The sequence below is a fragment of the Oncorhynchus gorbuscha genome, unplaced genomic scaffold (genome assembly GCF_021184085.1).
Source record: "Oncorhynchus gorbuscha isolate QuinsamMale2020 ecotype Even-year unplaced genomic scaffold, OgorEven_v1.0 Un_scaffold_3102, whole genome shotgun sequence".
NCBI lineage: Eukaryota > Metazoa > Chordata > Actinopteri > Salmoniformes > Salmonidae > Oncorhynchus > Oncorhynchus gorbuscha.
Genome location: NW_025747442.1, coordinates 4,778 through 22,176, shown reverse-complemented (window position 1 = coordinate 22,176; position 17,399 = coordinate 4,778). Strand labels below are relative to the sequence as shown.

At 42.4% G+C, this 17,399-nt stretch overlaps 1 pseudogene; it reads right to left on the bottom strand.

Moving 5' to 3' along the window:
• LOC124027327 overlaps nt 1-17,191 on the bottom strand; it is a 48,847-nt pseudogene extending 31,656 nt beyond the window's left edge.
• Nucleotides 17,192-17,399: the final 208 nt, after the last annotated feature.

Sequence of the window (17,399 nt, the reverse complement as noted above, 5' to 3'; positions counted from 1 at the left end):
CTGTCTAAATGACTGTATAAATACCAGGCCTGTCTAAATGACTGTAAAATACCAGGCCTGTCTAAATGACTGCATAAATACCAGGCCTGTCTAAATGACTGTATAAATACCAGGCCTGTCTAAATGACTGTATAAATACCAGGCCTGTCTAAATGACTGTATAAATACCAGGCCTGTCTAGATGACTGTATAAATACCAGGCCTGTCTAAATGACTGTATAAATACCAGGCCTGTCTAAATGACTGTATAAATACCAGGCCTGTCTAAATGACTGTATAAATACCAGGCCTGGACTGTATAAATACCAGGCCTGTCTAAATGACTGTATAAAGACCAGGCCTGTCTAAATGACTGTATAAATACCAGGCCTGTCTAAATGACTGTATAAATACCAGGCCTGTCTAAATGACTGTATAAATACCAGGCCTGTCTAAATGACTGTATAAATACCAGGCCTGTCTAAATGACTGTATAAATACCAGGCCTGTCTAAATGACTGTATAAATACCAGGCCTGTCTAGATGACTGTATAAATACCAGGCCTGTCTAAATGACTGTATAAATACCAGGTCTGTCTAAATGACTGTATAAATACCAGGCCTGTCTAAATGACTGTATAAATACCAGGCCTGTCTAAATGACTGTATAAATACCAGGCCTGTTTAAATGACTGTATAAATACCAGGCCTGTCTAAATGACTGTATAAATACCAGGCCTGTCTAAATGACTGTATAAATACCAGGCCTGTCTAGATGACTGTATAAATACCAGGCCTGTCTAAATGACTGTATAAATACCAGTCCTGTCTAAATGACTGTATAAATACCAGGCCTGTCTAAATGACTGTATAAATACCAGGCCTGTCTAAATGACTGTATAAAGACCAGGCCTGTATGAAATAACACAGGCCTGTCTAAATGACTGTATAAATACCAGGCCTGTCTAAATGACTGTATAAATACCAGGCCTGTCTAAATGACTGTATAAATACCAGGCCTGTCTAAATGACTGTATAAATACTGGCCTGTCTAAATGACTGTAAAAGACCAGGCCTGTCTAAATGACTGTATAAATACCGGCCTGTCTAAATGACTGTATAAATACCAGGCCTGTCTAAATGACTGTGTATAAATGACTGTATAATGACCAGGCTTGTCTAAATGACTGTATAAATACCAGGCCTGTCTAAGTGACTGTATAAATACCAGGCCTGTCTAAATGACTGTATAAATACCAGGCCTGTCTACCAGGCCTGTCTAAATGACTGTCTAAGTGACTGTATAAACACCAGGCCTGTCTAAATGACTGTATAAAATACCAGGCCTGTCTAAATGACTGTATAAATACCAGGCCTGTCTAAATGACTGTATAAATACCAGGCCTGTCTAAGTGACTGTAAAAATACCAGGCCTGTCTAAATGACTGTATATAAGGCCTGTCTAAATGACTGTATAAATACCAGGCCTGTCTAAATGACTGTATAAATACCAGGCCTGTCCTAAATGACTGTATAAATACCAGGCCTGTCTAAATGACTGTATAAATACTGTCTAAATGACTGTATAAATACCAGGCCTGTCTAAATGACTGTATAAATACCAGGCCTGTCTAAATGACTGTATAAATACCAGGCCTGTCTAAATGACTGTATAAATACCAGGCCTGTCTAAATGACTGTATAAATACCAGGCCTGTCTAAATGACTGTATAAATACCAGGCCTGTCTAAATGACTGTATAAAGACCAGGCCTGTCTAAATGATCCCAGGCCTGTCTAAATGACTGTATAAATACCAGGCCTGTCTAAATGACTGTATAAATACCAGGCCTGTCTAAATGACTGTATAAAGACCAGGCCTGTCTAAATGACTGTATAAAAATGACTGCACCAGGCCTGTCTAAATGACTGTATAAAGACCAGGCCTGTCTAAATGACTGTATAAAGACAGGCCTGTCTAAATGACTGTATAAATACCAGGCCTGTCTAAATGACTGTATAAATACCAGGCCTGTCTAAATGACTGTATAAATACCAGGCCTGTCTAAATGACTGTATAAATGACTGTATAATGACCAGGCCTGTCTAAATGACTGAATAAATACCAGGCCTGTCTAAGTGACTGTATAAATACCAGGCTGTCTAAATGACTGTATAAATACCAGGCCTGTCTAAATGACTGCATAAATACCAGGCCTGTCTAACTGATAAAGACCAGGCCTGTCTAAATGACTGTATAAATACCAGGCCTGTCTAAATGACTGTATAAATACCAGGCCTGTCTAAATGACTCAGAAAGACCAGGCCTGTCTAAATGATCGTATAAATACCAGGCCTGTCTAAAAATGACTGTATAAATCACCAGGCCTGTCTAAATGACTGTATAAATACCAGGCCTGTCTAAATGACTGTATAAAATGACTGTATAATGACCAGGCCTGTCTAAATGACTGTATAAATACCAGGCCTGTTCAAGTGATCTGATAAATACCAGGCCTGTCTAAATGACTGTATAAATACCAGGCCTGTCTAAGTGACTATAAATACCAGGCCTGTCTAAATGACTGTATAAAATACCAGGCCTGTCTAAATGACTGGGGTTCAAGTGACTGTATAAATACCAGGCCTGTCTAAATGACTGTATAAATACCAGGCCTGTCTAAATGACTGTATAAAATACCAGGCCTGTCTAAGTGACTGTATAAATCACTCAGGCCTGTCTAAATGACTGTATAAATACCAGGCCTGTCTAAATGACTGTATAAATACCAGGCCTGTCTAAATGACTGTATAAATACCAGGCCTGTCTAAATGACTGTATAAATACCAGGCCTGTCTAAAAGACTGTCTAAATACCAGGCCTGTCTAAATGACTGTATAAATACCAGGCCTGTCTAAATGACTGTATAAATACCAGGCCTGTCTAAATGACTGTATAAATACCAGGCCTGTCTAAATGACTGTATAAATACCAGGCCTGTCTAAATGACTGTATAAATACCAGGCCTGTCTAAATGACTGTATAAATACCAGGCCTGTCTAAATGACTGTATAAAGACCAGGCCTGTCTAAATGACTGTATAAATACCAGGCCTGTCTAAATGACTGTATAAATACCAGGCCTGTCTAAATGACTGTATAAATACCAGGCCTGTCTAAATGACTGTATAAATACCAGGCCTGTCTAAATGACTGTATAAATACCAGGCCTGTCTAAATGACCAGGCCTGTATAAATGACCAGGCCTGTCTAAATGACTGTATAAATACCAGGCCTGTCTAAATGACTGTATAAATACCAGGCCTGTCTAGATGACTGTATAAATACCAGGCCTGTCTAAATGACTGTATAAATACCAGGCCTGTCTAAATGACTGTATAAATACCAGGCCTGTCTAAAATGACTGTATAAATACCAGGCCTGTCTAAATGACTGCATAAAGACCAGCCTGTCTAAATGACTGTATAAATACCAGGCCTGTCTAAATGACTGTATAAATACCAGGCCTGTCTAAATGACTGTATAAATACCAGGCCTGTCTAAATGACTGTATAAATACCAGGCCTGTCTAAATGACTGTATAAATACCAGGCCTGTCTAAATGACTGTATAAAGACCAGGCCTGTCTAAATGACTGTATAAATACCAGGCCTGTCTAAATGACTGTATAAATACCAGGCCTGTCTAAATGACTGTATAAATACCAGGCCTGTCTAAATGACTGTATAAATACCAGGCCTGTCTAAATGACTGTATAACTACCAGGCCTGTCTAAATGACTGTATAAATGACTGTATAATGACCAGGCTTGTCTAAATGACTGTATAAATACCAGGCCTGTCTAAGTGACTGTATAAATACCAGGCCTGTCTAAATGACTGTATAAATACCAGGCCTGTCTAAGTGACTATAAATACCAGGCCTGTCTAAAATGACTGTATAAAATACCAGGCCTGTCTAAATGACTGTCTAAGTGACTGTATAAATACCAGGCCTGTCTAAATGACTGTATAAATACCAGGCCTGTCTAAATGACTGTATAAATACCAGGCCTGTCTAAGTGACTGTATAAATACCAGGCCTGTCTAAATGACTGTATAAATACCAGGCCTGTCTAAATGACTGTATAAAGACCAGGCCTGTCTAAATGACTGTATAAAGACCAGGCCTGTCTAAATGACTGTATAAATACCAGGCCTGTCTAAATGACTGTATAAAGACCAGGCCTGTCTAAATGACTGTATAAATACCAGGCCTGTCTAAATGACTGTATAAATACCAGGCCTGTCTAAATGACTGTATAAATACCAGGCCTGTCTAAATGACTGTATAAATGACTAGAATGACCAGGCCTGTCTAAATGACTGAATAAATACCAGGCCTGTCTAAGTGACTGTATAAAGACCAGGCCTGTCTAAATGATCAGTATAAATACCAGGCCTGTCTAAATGACTGTATAAATACCAGGCCTGTCTAAATGACTGTATAAAGACCAGGCCCTGTCTAAATGACTGTATAAATACCAGGCCTGTCTAAATGATCAGATAAATACCAGGCCTGTCTAAATGACTGTATAAAGACCAGGCCTGTCTAAATGACTGTATAAATACCAGGCCTGTCTAAATGACTGTATAAATACCAGGCCTGTCTAAATGACTGTATAAATACCAGGCCTGTCTAAATGACTGTATAAAGACCAGGCTTGTCTAAATGACTGTATAAATACCAGGCCTGTCTAAATGACTGTATAAATACCAGCCTGTCTAAATGACTGTATAAATACCAGGCCTGTCTAAATGACTGTATAAATACCAGGCCTGTCTAAATGACTGTATAAATACCAGGCCTGTCTAAATGACTATAAATACCAGGCCTGTCTAAATGACTGTATAAAATACCAGGCCTGTCTAAATGACTGTCTAAAGACCAGGCCTGTCTAAATGACTGTATAAATACCAGGCCTGTCTAAATGACTGCATAAATACCAGGCCTGTCTAAATGACTGTATAAATACCAGGCCTGTCTAAATGACTGTATAAAATACCAGGCCTGTCTAAATGACTGTATAAATACCAGGCCTGTCTAAATGACTGTATAAATACCAGGCCTGTCTAAATGACTGTATAAATACCAGGCCTGTCTAAATGACTGTATAAATACCAGGCCTGTCTAAATGACTGTATAAATACCAGGCCTGTCTAAATGACTGTATAAATACCAGGCCTGTCTAAATGACTGTATAAATACCAGGCCTGTCTAAATGATGTATAAATACCAGGCCTGTCTAAATGACTGTATAAATACCAGGCCTGTCTAAATGATCAGATAAAGACCAGGCCTGTCTAAATGACTGCATAAATACCAGGCCTGTCTAAATGACTGTATAAAGACCAGGCCTGTCTAAATGACTGTATAAATACCAGGCCTGTCTAAATGACTGTATAAATACCAGGCCTGTCTAAATGACTGTATAAAGACCAGGCCTGTCTAAATGACTGTATAAATACCAGGCCTGTCTAAATGACTGTATAAATACCAGGCCTGTCTAAATGACTGTATAAATACCAGGCCTGTCTAAAATGACTGTATAAATACCAGGCCTGTCTAAGTGACTATAAATACCAGGCCTGTCTAAATGACTGTATAAATACCAGGCCTGTCTAAGTGACTGTATAAATACCAGGCCTGTCTAAATGACTGAATAAATACCAGGCCTGTCTAAGTGATCTGTATAAATACCAGGCCTGTCTAAATGACTGTATAAATACCAGGCCTGTCTAGTGACTATAAATACCAGGCCTGTCTAAATGACTGTATAAAATACCAGGCCTGTCTAAATGACTGTCTAAGTGACTGTATAAATACCAGGCCTGTCTAAATGACTTTATAAAGACCAGGCCTGTCTAAATGACTGTATAAATACCAGGCCTGTCTAAATGACTGTATAAATACCAGGCCTGTCTAAATGACTGATAAATACCAGGCCTGTCTAAATGACTGTATAAATACCAGGCCTGTCTAAATGACTGTATAAATACCAGGCCTGTCTAAATGACTGTATAAATAACAGGCATATCTAAATGACTGTATAAATACCAGGCCTGTCTAAATGACTGTATAAAGACCAGGCCTGTCTAAATGACTGTATAAATACCAGGCCTGTCTAAATGACTGTATAAATACCAGGCCTGTCTAAATGACTGTATAAAGACCAGGCCTGTCTAAATGACTGTATAAATACCAGGCCTGTCTAAATGACTGTATAAATACCAGGCCTGTCTAAATGACTGCATAACGACCAGGCCTGTCTAAATGACTGTATAACGACCAGGCCTGTCTAAATGACTGTATAAATACTAGGCCTGTCTAAGTGACTGTATAAATACCAGGCCTGTCTAAATGACTGTATAAATTGTGGTCCTCTGTAGCTCAGTTGGTAGAGCATGGCGCTTGTAACGCCAGGGTAGTGGGTTCAATCCTCGACCACCCATACGTAGAATGTATGCACACATGACTGTAAGTCGCTGGATAAAAGCTGCTCTGCTAAATGGCATATATTAAAGACCAGGCCTGTCTAAATGACTGTATAAATACCAGGCCTGTCTAAATGACTGTATAAATACCAGGCCTGTCTAAATGACTGTATAAAGACCAGGCCTGTCTAAATGACTGTATAAATACCAGGCCTGTCTAAATGACTGTATAAATACCAGGCCTGTCTAAATGATCTGTATAAACAATACCAGGCCTGTCTAAATGACTGTATAAATGACTGTATAATGACCAGGCCTGTCTAAGTGACTGTATAAATACCAGGCCTGTCTAAATGACTGTATAAATACCAGGCCTGTCTATGACTATAAATACCAGGCCTGTCTAAATGACTGTATAAAATACCAGGCCTGTTAAAAATGACTGTCTAAGTGACTGTATAAATACCAGGCCTGTCTAAATGACTGTATAAATACTAGGCCTGTCTAAGTGACTGTATAAATACCAGGCCTGTCTAAATGACTGTATAAATACCAGGCCTGTCTAAATGACTGTATAAATACCAGGCCTGTCTAAATGACTGTATAAATACCAGGCCTGTCTAAATGACTGTATAACGACCAGGCCTGTCTAAATGACTGTATAACGACTCAGGCCTGTCTAAATGACTGTATAAATACCAGGCCTGTCTAAGTGACTGTATAAATACCAGGCCTGTCTAAGTGACTGTATAAATACCAGGCCTGTCTAAATGACTGTATAAAGACCAGGCCTGTCTAAATGACTGCATAAATACCAGGCCTGTCTAAATGAGGCCTGTCTAAATATAAATACCAGGCCTGTATAAATGACTGTATAAATACCAGGCCTGTCTAAATGACTGTATAAATACCAGGCCTGTCAAATGACTGTATAAATACCAGGCCTGTCAAGTCTAAGGCCATGGACTCAGATCCTCCCGATGCTCCGGAGGGTGGACGGGACCTCGTTGTAAAGGATGGGCTCAGGGCGATTGAGTTCCTGGTCGGGTGGAGGTGTCTGCCTCGGATAGGTTATAGATGAGAAGGTATGGGAGGATGGCAAAGTCAGATCCATAACTTTGGGATTAAATAGAACCTAGAAATTGTACCGTGCGGCAGCAGGTAGCCTAGTGGTTAGAGTAGGACGGCAGGGACGGGGGACAGGTATCCTAGGGACGGGTTAGTGGTTAGAGTGGGGACGGCAGGTATCCTAGTGGTTACAGTGTAGGGACGGCAGGTATCCTAGTGGTTAGAGTGTAGGGACGGCAGCCTAGTGGTTAGAGTGTAGGGACGGCAGGTATCCTAGTGGTTAGAGTGTAGGGACGGCAGGTAGCCTAGTGGTTAGAGTGTAGGGACGGCAGGTATCCTAGTGGTTAGAGTGTAGGGACGGCAGGTAGCCTAGTGGTTAGAGGTAGGGACGGTAGGTAGCCTAGTGGGTTACAGTAGACGCGGCAGGTAGCCTAGTGGTTAGAGTGTAGGGACGGCAGGTAGCCTAGTGGTTAGAGTGTAGGGACGGTATCCTAGTGGTTAGAGTGTAGGGACGGCAGGTATCCTAGTGGTTAGAATGTAGGTACGGCAGGTAGCCTAGTGGTTAGGGAATGTAGGACGGCAGGTAGCCCAGTGGTTAGAGAGCAGGGACGGCAGGTAGCCTAGTGGTTAGAATGTAGCCAGACGGCAGGTATCCTAGTGGTTAGAGAGTAGGGACGGCAGGTAGCCTAGTGGTTAGAATGTAGGACGGCAGGTATCCTAGTGGTTAGAGAGGGACGGCAGGTAGCCTAGTGGTTAGAATGTAGGGACGGCAGGTATCCTAGTGGTTAGAGTGTAGGGACGGCAGGTAGCCTAGTGGTTAGAGTGTAGGGACGGCAGGTAGCCTAGTGGTTAGAGTGTAGGGACGGCAGGTAGCCTAGTGGTTAGAGGGGCGGCAGGTAGCCTAGTGATTAGGGGGTGTAGGTTAAGCAGGTAGCCTAGTTTCTCTGTGTTGGTTAATTAGGTAGCCTAGTGGATATGTTGTATCAGATAGAAACTGTTTCTCTGTGTTGGTTAATTAAGGTAGACTATGTGTATCAGATAGAAACTGTTTCTCTGTGTTGGTTAATTGTTAGATTGTGTGTCAGATAGAAAGTTTCTCTGTGTTGGTTAATTAAGACTACTATGTAGTCAGATAGAAACTGTTTCTCTGTGTTGGTTAATTAAGGTAGACTATGTGTATCAGATAGAAACTGTTTCTCTGTGTTGGTTAATTAAGGTAGACTATGTGTGTCAGATAGAAACTGTTTCTGTGCTGGTTAATTAAGGTAGAATGTGTATCAGATAGAAACTGTTTCTCTGTGTTGGTTAATTAAGGTAGTCTATGTGTGTCAGATAGAACCCGCTGTTTCTCTGTGTTGCTAATTAAGGTAGAAACTCTGAACACTCTGTGTTGGTTAATTAAGGTAGTCTATTGTGACCTGTCAGACAGAACCCGCTACTGTGTTGGCTAATCAAGGGTGGACTTACTCAAACTTGAACACTCTGATAGTTGAGAACCGTCACAATGTAACCATTGTGACTGTTATTACAGCACCTTCACTGTCCCAGGAAACAATATGGGACTTACTCATTGGTGTGGATGAGATGAGTCTCTCCCCGCAAATTACAGCACCTTCAGCACCTACAATAATGTGCAAATATTGTACAATGAGCAAAGCTCTTAGAGACTTACCCAGAAAGACTCACAGCTGTAATCTGCCGAATTGATTCTAACATGTATTGAGGCTGGGTTTCTGTACAGCACTTTGTGACATCAGCTGATGTAAGAAGGGCTTTTTAAATAAACTTGATTGATTGATTATAAACATTTGATTATTGACTCAGGGTGGGAAAACCTATGTAAATGAGATATTTCTGTATTTAGTTTCCAATACATTTGATAAAGACATGTTCTCACTTAGTCATTATGGGTTACTGTGTGTAGATGGGTGGGCAGAAAAAATCAATGGAATCCATTTTGATTTCAGGCTGTAACACAACAAAATGTGGAACAAGTGAAGGGGTGTGACTAGGGTGTGACTACTTTCTGAAGGCACTGCATCTGGCAAAACACCTGCAATATAAATCCATTCAATTCTAACTGTAGAAGTGTTACCCCACCGAGGCCTGCACCCCCTGCCGTTACGCCCTGTAGATAATAATATACGGGGGGGAAACAGAATAATAGTAATGCAGAATGATGCTGGAGCCTTTACCTGTTTCCAGGGTCTGGAGACGTCATGCAGAATGATGCTGGAGCCTTTACCTGTTTCAGGGTCTGGTGAAGTCATGCAGAATGATGCTGGTCAGCCTTTACCTGTTTCCAGGGTCTAATTCATGTAGAATGATGCTGGAGCCTTACCTGTTTCCAGGGTCTGGAGAAGTCATGCAGAATGATGCTGGAGCCTTTACCTGTTTCTCAGGTCTGGGGACGTCATGCAGAATATGCTGGAGCCTTTACCTGTTTCCAGGGTCTGGAGAAGTCATGCAGAATGATGCTGGAGCCTTTACTCTGTTTCCAGGTCTGGAGACGTCATGCAGAAATGATGCTGGAGCCTTTACCTGTTTCCAGGGTCTGGAGAAGTCATCTGAATGATGCTGGAGCCTTTACCTGTTTCCAGGGTCTGGAGAAGTCATGCAGAATGATGCTGGAGCCTTTACTCTGTTTCCAGGGTCTGGAGAAGTCAATGCAGAATGATGCTGGAGCCTTACTCTGTTTCCAGGGTCTGAAGAAGTCATGCAGAATGATGCTGGAGCCTTTACCTGTTTCCAGGGTCTGGAGAAGTCATGCAGAATGATGTGGAGCCTTACCTGTTTCTCAGGGTCTGGAGAAGTCATGCAGAATGATGCTGGAGCCTTTACCTGTTTCAGGGTCTGGAGAAGTCATGCAGAATGATGCTGAGAAGTCATGCAGAATGATGCTGGAGGTTAATTGCTGTAGACTATGTTTCCAGAGGGTCTGAAACGTTTCTCTGTCTGGAGACGTGGTACACATCTTAAGGGGATGAAACTGTCCCTCTGTGTTGGTTAATGGTGGGGGTGACTATGGACATCACAGTGGGGGCTAATTGCCTATGGGACTCAGGTGGGGGCGCCTTCTCCAGCCTATCTCTGACACAGGAGAACCCTTCTTCACATAGGGCTGGCTTCTCTCATGTACTTCACTGGGAATATGAGAGAGAGGAGAATTATGGGTAAGCTTTTCACAACCTGTCTTGAGGCTGGCTTCCCTCATGTACTTCACTGGGAATATGAGAGGAGAATTATGGGTAAGCTTTTTTAGAACCTGTCTTGAGGCTGGCTTCCCACATGTACTTCACTGGGAATATGAGAGGGAGAATTAAGGGTAAGCTTTTTCACAACCTGTCTTGAGGCTGGCTTCCCACATGTACATCTCACTGGGAATACTGAGAGAGAGGAGAATTATGGGTAAGCTTTTTCACAACCTGTCTTGAGGCTGGCTTCCCTCTACATGTACTTCACTGGGAATAAAGGAGAGAGAGGAGAATTATGGGTAAGCTTTTTCACAACCTGTCTTGTTCTATTAGTGGTCCAGTTCTATTAGTGGTCCAGTTCTATAATACAGTTCTATTAGAGGTCCAGTTCTATTAGTGGTCCAGTTCTATTAGAGGTCCAGTTCTATTAGTGGTCCAGTTCTATTAGTGGTCCAGTTCTATTAGTGGTCCAGTTCTATTATACAGTCTTCTATTAGTGGTCCAGTTCTATTAGTGGTCCAGTTCTATTAGTGATCCAGTTCTATTAGTGGTCCAGTTCTATTAGTGGTCCAGTTCTACTAGTGGTCCAGTTCTATTAGAGGTCCAGTTCTACTAGTGGTCCAGTTCTATTAGTGGTCCCAGTTCCTATTAGTGGTCCAGTTCTATTATACAGTTCTATTAGAGGTCCAGTTCTATTAGTGTCCAGTTCTATTAGTGGTTCAGTTCTATTAGTGTCTAGTTCTATTAGTGATCCAGTTCTATTAGTGGTCCAGTTCTATTAGTGGTCCAGTTCTATTAGTGGTCCAGTTCTCTATTAGAGGTCCAGTTCTATTAGTTGTCCAGTTCTATTAGTGGTCCAGTTCTATTAGTGGTCCAGTTCTATTATACAGTTGTATTAGTGGTCCAGTTCTATTAGAGGTCCAGTTCTATTAGTTGTCCAGTTCTATTGGTGGTCCAGTTCTATTATACAGTTCTATTAGTTGTCCAGTTCTATTGGTGGTCCAGTTCTATTATACAGTTCTATTAGTGGTCCAGTTCTATTAGTGGTCCAGTTCTATTAGTGGTCCAGTTTTATTATACAGTTCTATTAGTGTTCCAGTTCTATTAGTGGTCCAGTTCTATTAGTGGTCCAGTTCTATTATACAGTTCTATTAGTGGTCCAGTTCTATTAGTGGTCCAGTTCTATTAGTGGTCCAGTTCTACTAGTGGTCCAGTTCTACTAGTGGTCCAGTTCTATTAGTGGTCCAGTTCTACTAGTGGTCCAGTTCTATTAGTGGTCCAGTTCTATTAGTGGTCCAGTTCTACTAGTGGTCCAGTTCTATTAGTGGTCCAGTTCTATTAGTGGTCCAGGTCTGTTAGTGGTCCAGTTCTATTAGTGGTCCAGTTCTATTAGTGGTCCAGTTCTACTAGTGGTCCAGTTCTACTAGTGGTCCAGTTCTATTAGTGGTCCAGTCCAGTTCTATTAGTGGTCCAGTTCTATTAGTGGCTATTAGTGATCCAGTTCTATTAGTGGTCCAGTTCTATTAGTGGTCCAGTTCTATTAGAGGTCCAGTTCTATTAGTGGTCCAGTTCTATTAGTGGCTCCAGTTCTATTATACAGTTCTATTAGTGGTCCAGTTCTATTAGTACCAGTTCTATTAGTGGTCCAGTTCTATTAGTGGTCCAGGTCTGTTAGTGGTCCAGTTCTATTAGTGGTCCAGTTCTATTAGTGGTCCAGTTCTATTAGTGGTCCAGTTCTATTATACAGTTCTATTAGTGGTCCAGTTCTACTAGTGGTTCAGGCTTATTAGTGGTCCAGTTCTATTAGTGGTCCAGTTCTATTAGTGGTCCAGTTCTATTAGTGGTCCAGTTCTATTATACAGTTCTATTAGTGGTCCAGTTCTATTAGTGGTCCAGTTCTACTAGTGGTCCAGTTCTATTATACAGTTCTATTAGTTGTCCAGTTCTATTAGTGGTCCAGTTCTATTCGTGGTCCAGTTCTATTAGTGGTCCAGTTCTATTATACAGTTCTATTAGTGGTCCAGTTCTATTAGTGGTCCAGTTCTATTAGTGGTCCAGTTCTATTATACAGTTCTATTAGTGGTCCAGTTCTATTAGTGGTCCAGTTCTATTAGAGGTCCAGTTCTATTAGAGGTCCAGTTCTATTAGTGGTCCAGTTTCTATTAGTGGTCCAGTTCTATTATACAGTTCTATTAGTGGTCCAGTTCTATTAGTGGTCCAGTTCTATTAGTGGTCCAGTTCTATTAGTGGTCCAGTTCTATTAGTGGTCCAGTTCTATTAGTGGTCCAGTTCTATTAGTGGTCCAGTTCTACTAGTGTTCCAGTTCTATTATACAGTTCTATTAGTGGTCCAGTTCTACTAGTGGTTCAGGTTTATTAGTGGTCCAGTTCTATTAGTGGTCCAGTCTCTATTAGTGGTCCAGTTCTATTAGTGGTCCAGGTCTGTTAGAAGTGTTAATCCATTCTACAACGTGTTCTGAACTCACATCTATGAGTCACAACACACAATCATACCTTGTACCCAGTTTAACACTTTCTGTGAACTCAAAGATATTGCACCTCCATGGGAAAACGTTATTGGCATTGTTTGAGAGGATTAGATGGATCACCTCCAAACTATGGATGTGACCTGGCCAACAGCTGAGAGTCATTGGAAGTATTCCACACCACACAAGAGGCCTAATCCGACCAAAGACCACAACTCTGGGACATGGGATTCATTAGTCATTTGGTGGCTACACAGTTTCATAGACACACCTAGAATCCACGTTAAATCCACGGCATTGATCACGAGTCACAGTAGACATGAATAACATAGCTATTATTACTTGCTATAAACAAACGTATTTCAGACTGTATGGAGTTAGTTTAAATTACAGGGCTGTGTGAACAACACTGATGTCAACCCTTTACTCCCTGCAAAGGCAGGGACCCCGTTTCCACCAACAAAGATCTGTCTGACTGCATTACATCAATCTCTAAAGAGAAGTGGCAATATATTACAGAAATATATTAGGTTTTAACAGTTTATATTCCTAAATTATGGAGCTCTAAACGTATCAGCTGATGAACAGTTCTGGCATTCACTGTTCGTATTTCATCAATTCAAGGGGAAGGTTTCAGAGGATAACATGACAAAGATGTACTGAAAAGGTGTACAAACACGACACAGGAGGTTGGTGAAACTTTAATTAGGAGGACGGGGCTCGTGGTAATGACTGGAGTGGAATGAGTGGAATGGTATCAAATACATCATACACATGGTTTGCTGCCATTCCATTTACTCCATTCCAGACATTATTATGAGCCGTCCTCCCTCAAACCTCCCTAAAACACGAGTACAGGCCCTGTTCTTTAAGGAACGAAGTAAAGAAACCTCCCCTGAAACACGAGTACAGGCCCTGTTCTTTAAGGAACGAAGTAAAGAAACCTCCCTGAAACACAAGTACAGGCCCTGTTCTTTAAGGGACGAAGTAAAGAAACCTCCCCTGAAACACAAGTACAGGCCCTGTTCTTTAAGGAACGAAGTAAAGAAACCTCCCCTGAAACACAAGTACAGGCCCTGTTCTTTAAGGAACGAAGTAAAGAAACCTCCCCTGAAACACGATTACAGGCCCTGTTCTTTAAGGAACGAAGTAAAGAAACCTCCCCTGAAACACGATTACAGGCCCTGTTCTTTAAGGAACGAAGTAAAGAAACCTCCCCTGAAACACAAGTACAGGCCCTGTTCTTTAAGGAACGAAGTAAAGAAACCTCCCTGAAACACAAGTACAGGCCCTGTTCTTTAAGGAACGAAGTAAAGAAACCTCCCCTGAAACACAAGTACAGGCCCTGTTCTTTAAGGAGCGAAGTAAAGAAACCTCCCCTGAAACACGATTACAGGCCCTGTTCTTTAAGGAGCGAAGTAAAGAAACCTCCCCTGAAACACGATTACAGGCCCTGTTCTTTAAGGAACGAAGTAAAGAAACCTCCCCTGAAACACAAGTACAGGCCCTGTTCTTTAAGGAACGAAGGAGAATAAGTAAAGAAAGGTATCAACATCTAACAGAAGTGTAAGACTATCATTATGCATAGAAGCTGACAGATCTGGCAAACAGATAGGCCTACCTCTGCAAGGGCAGGGTATGAAGTAGTCTTACGGGAATTCCTTGCTGAAGCCCTTTCATCTAATCCTCACGCTTATGTTGTAGTTGTGGTGTCATTAGTTCAGGCGCCAGCAGGATGCTTTCAGAGTGAGGTCATACATAGAACTCGGAGTATTCCTCTCTCGTTTGCCTCTCTCTCTGTCACTAATCGCTCCTATCTACTGGTTCTGCTCTCTCTCTGTCACTAATCGCTCCTATCTACTGGTTCTGCTCTCTCCTATCTACTGGTTCTGCTCTCTCCTTCCTACTGGTTCTGCTCTCTCCTTCCTACTGGTTCTGCTCTCTCCTATCTACTGGTTCTGCTCTCTCCTTCCTACTGGTTCTGCTCTCTCCTATCTACTGGTTCTGCTCTCTCCTTCCTACTGGTTCTGCTCTCTCCTATCTACTGGTTCTGCTCTCTCCTATCTACTGGTTCTGCTCTCTCGTATCTACTGGTTCTGCTCTCTCCTTCCTACTGGTTCTGCTCTCTCCTTCCTACTGGTTCTGCTCTCTCCTATCTACTGGTTCTGCTCTCTCCTGTCTACTGGTTCTGCTCTCTCCTATCTACTGGTTCTGCTCTCTCCTTCCTACTGGTTCTGCTCTCTCCTATCTACTGGTTCTGCTCTCTCCTATCTACTGGTTCTGCTCTCTCCTATCTACTGGTTCTGCTCTCTCCTGTCTACTGGTTCTGCTCTCTCCTTCCTACTGGTTCTGCTCTCTCCTATCTACTGGTTCTGCTCTCTCCTTCCTACTGGTTCTGCTCTCTCCTTCCTACTGGTTCTGCTCTCTCCTTCCTACTGGTTCTGCTCTCTCCTTCCTACTGGTTCTGCTCTCTCCTTCCTACTGGTTCTGCTCTCTCCTATCTACTGGTTCTGCTCTCTCCTATCTACTGGTTCTGCTCTCTCCTATCTACTGGTTCTGCTCTCTCCTATCTACTGGTTCTGCTCTCTCCTATCTACTGGTTCTGCTCTCTCCTGTCTACTGGTTCTGTTCTCTCCTATCTACTGGTTCTGCTCTCTCCTATCTACTGGTTCTGCTCTCTCCTATCTACTGGTTCTGCTCTCTCCTTCCTACTGGTTCTGCTCTCTCCTATCTACTGGTTCTGCTCTCTCCTTCCTACTGGTTCTGCTCTCTCCTATCTACTGGTTCTGCTCTCTCCTTCCTACTGGTTCTGCTCTCTCCTATCTCCTGGTTCTGCTCTCTCCTATCTCCTGGTTCTGCTCTCTCCTGTCTACTGGTTCTGCTCTCTCCTTCCTACTGGTTCTGCACTCTCCTATCTACTGGTTCTGCTCTCTCGTATCTACTGGTTCTGCTCTCTCGTATCTACTGGTTCTGCTCTCTCCTATCTACTGGTTCTGCTCTCTCCTTCCTACTGGTTCTGCTCTCTCCTATCTACTGGTTCTGCTCTCTCCTTCCTACGGGTTCTGCTCTCTCCTATCTACTGGTTCTGCTCTCTCCTGTCTACTGGTTCTGTTCTCTCCTATCTACTGGTTCTGCTCTCTCCTTCCTACTGGTTCTGCTCTCTCCTATCTACTGGTTCTGCTCTCTCCTATCTACTGGTTCTGCACTCTCCTGTCTACTGGTTCTGCTCTCTCCTATCTACTGGTTCTGCTCTCTCCTATCTACTGGTTCTGCTCTCTCGTATCTACTGGTTCCGCTCTCTCCTATCTACTGGTTCTGCTCTCTCCTATCTACTGGTTCTGCTCTCTCCTATCTACTGGTTCTGCTCTCTCCTTCCTACTGGTTCTGCTCTCTCCTTCCTACTGGTTCTGCTCTCTCCTATCTACTGGTTCTGCTCTCTCCTATCTATTGGTTCTGCTCTCTCCTATCTACTGGTTCTGCTCTCTCCCATCTACTAGTTCTGCTCTTTCCCCATCTACTGGTTCTGCTCTCTCCCATCTACTAGTTCTGCTCTCTCCTATCTACTGGTTCTGCCTCTCCCATCTACTGGTTTAGCTCTTTGGCCTACTGTCACTAACATTACAGTGGAGGCTGCTTCTCCACTACTACTTAAAGCTGAAGATAACAGTGTGTGTACCTGTGTGTTCTCAACTCTGTTCCAAAATAAAATGTTCCATTTTTAGTAGAGGGGAAAATAAAAGTAGGCGGGATTCATTATGTTTATTGCTATGCCTTGAGTCTGTACTTCCTGCCTCGGAGTCTGTACTTCCTGCCTCGGAGTCTGTACTTCCTGCCTAGGAGTCTGTACTTCCTGCCTAGGAGTCTGTACTTCCTGCCTAGGAGTCTGTACTTCCTGCCTAGGAGTCTGTACTTCCTGCCTAGGAGTCTGTACTTCCTGCCAAGGAGTCTGTACTTTCCTGTGGGATTGTTCATTCACGCACTGGCCATAGAGAGGCTTTTTTATTCTCTATTTTGGTTAGGCCAGGGTGTGACTAGGGTGTATTCTATGTTATTTTTTCTATGTTTTTGTATGTCGCTGTTTTTGTCGGGGTATTGGTTCTCAATCAGGGACAGCTGTCTGTCGTTGTCTCTGATTGAGAACCATACTTAGGTAGCCTGTTCCTCACCTGTGTTTGTGGGT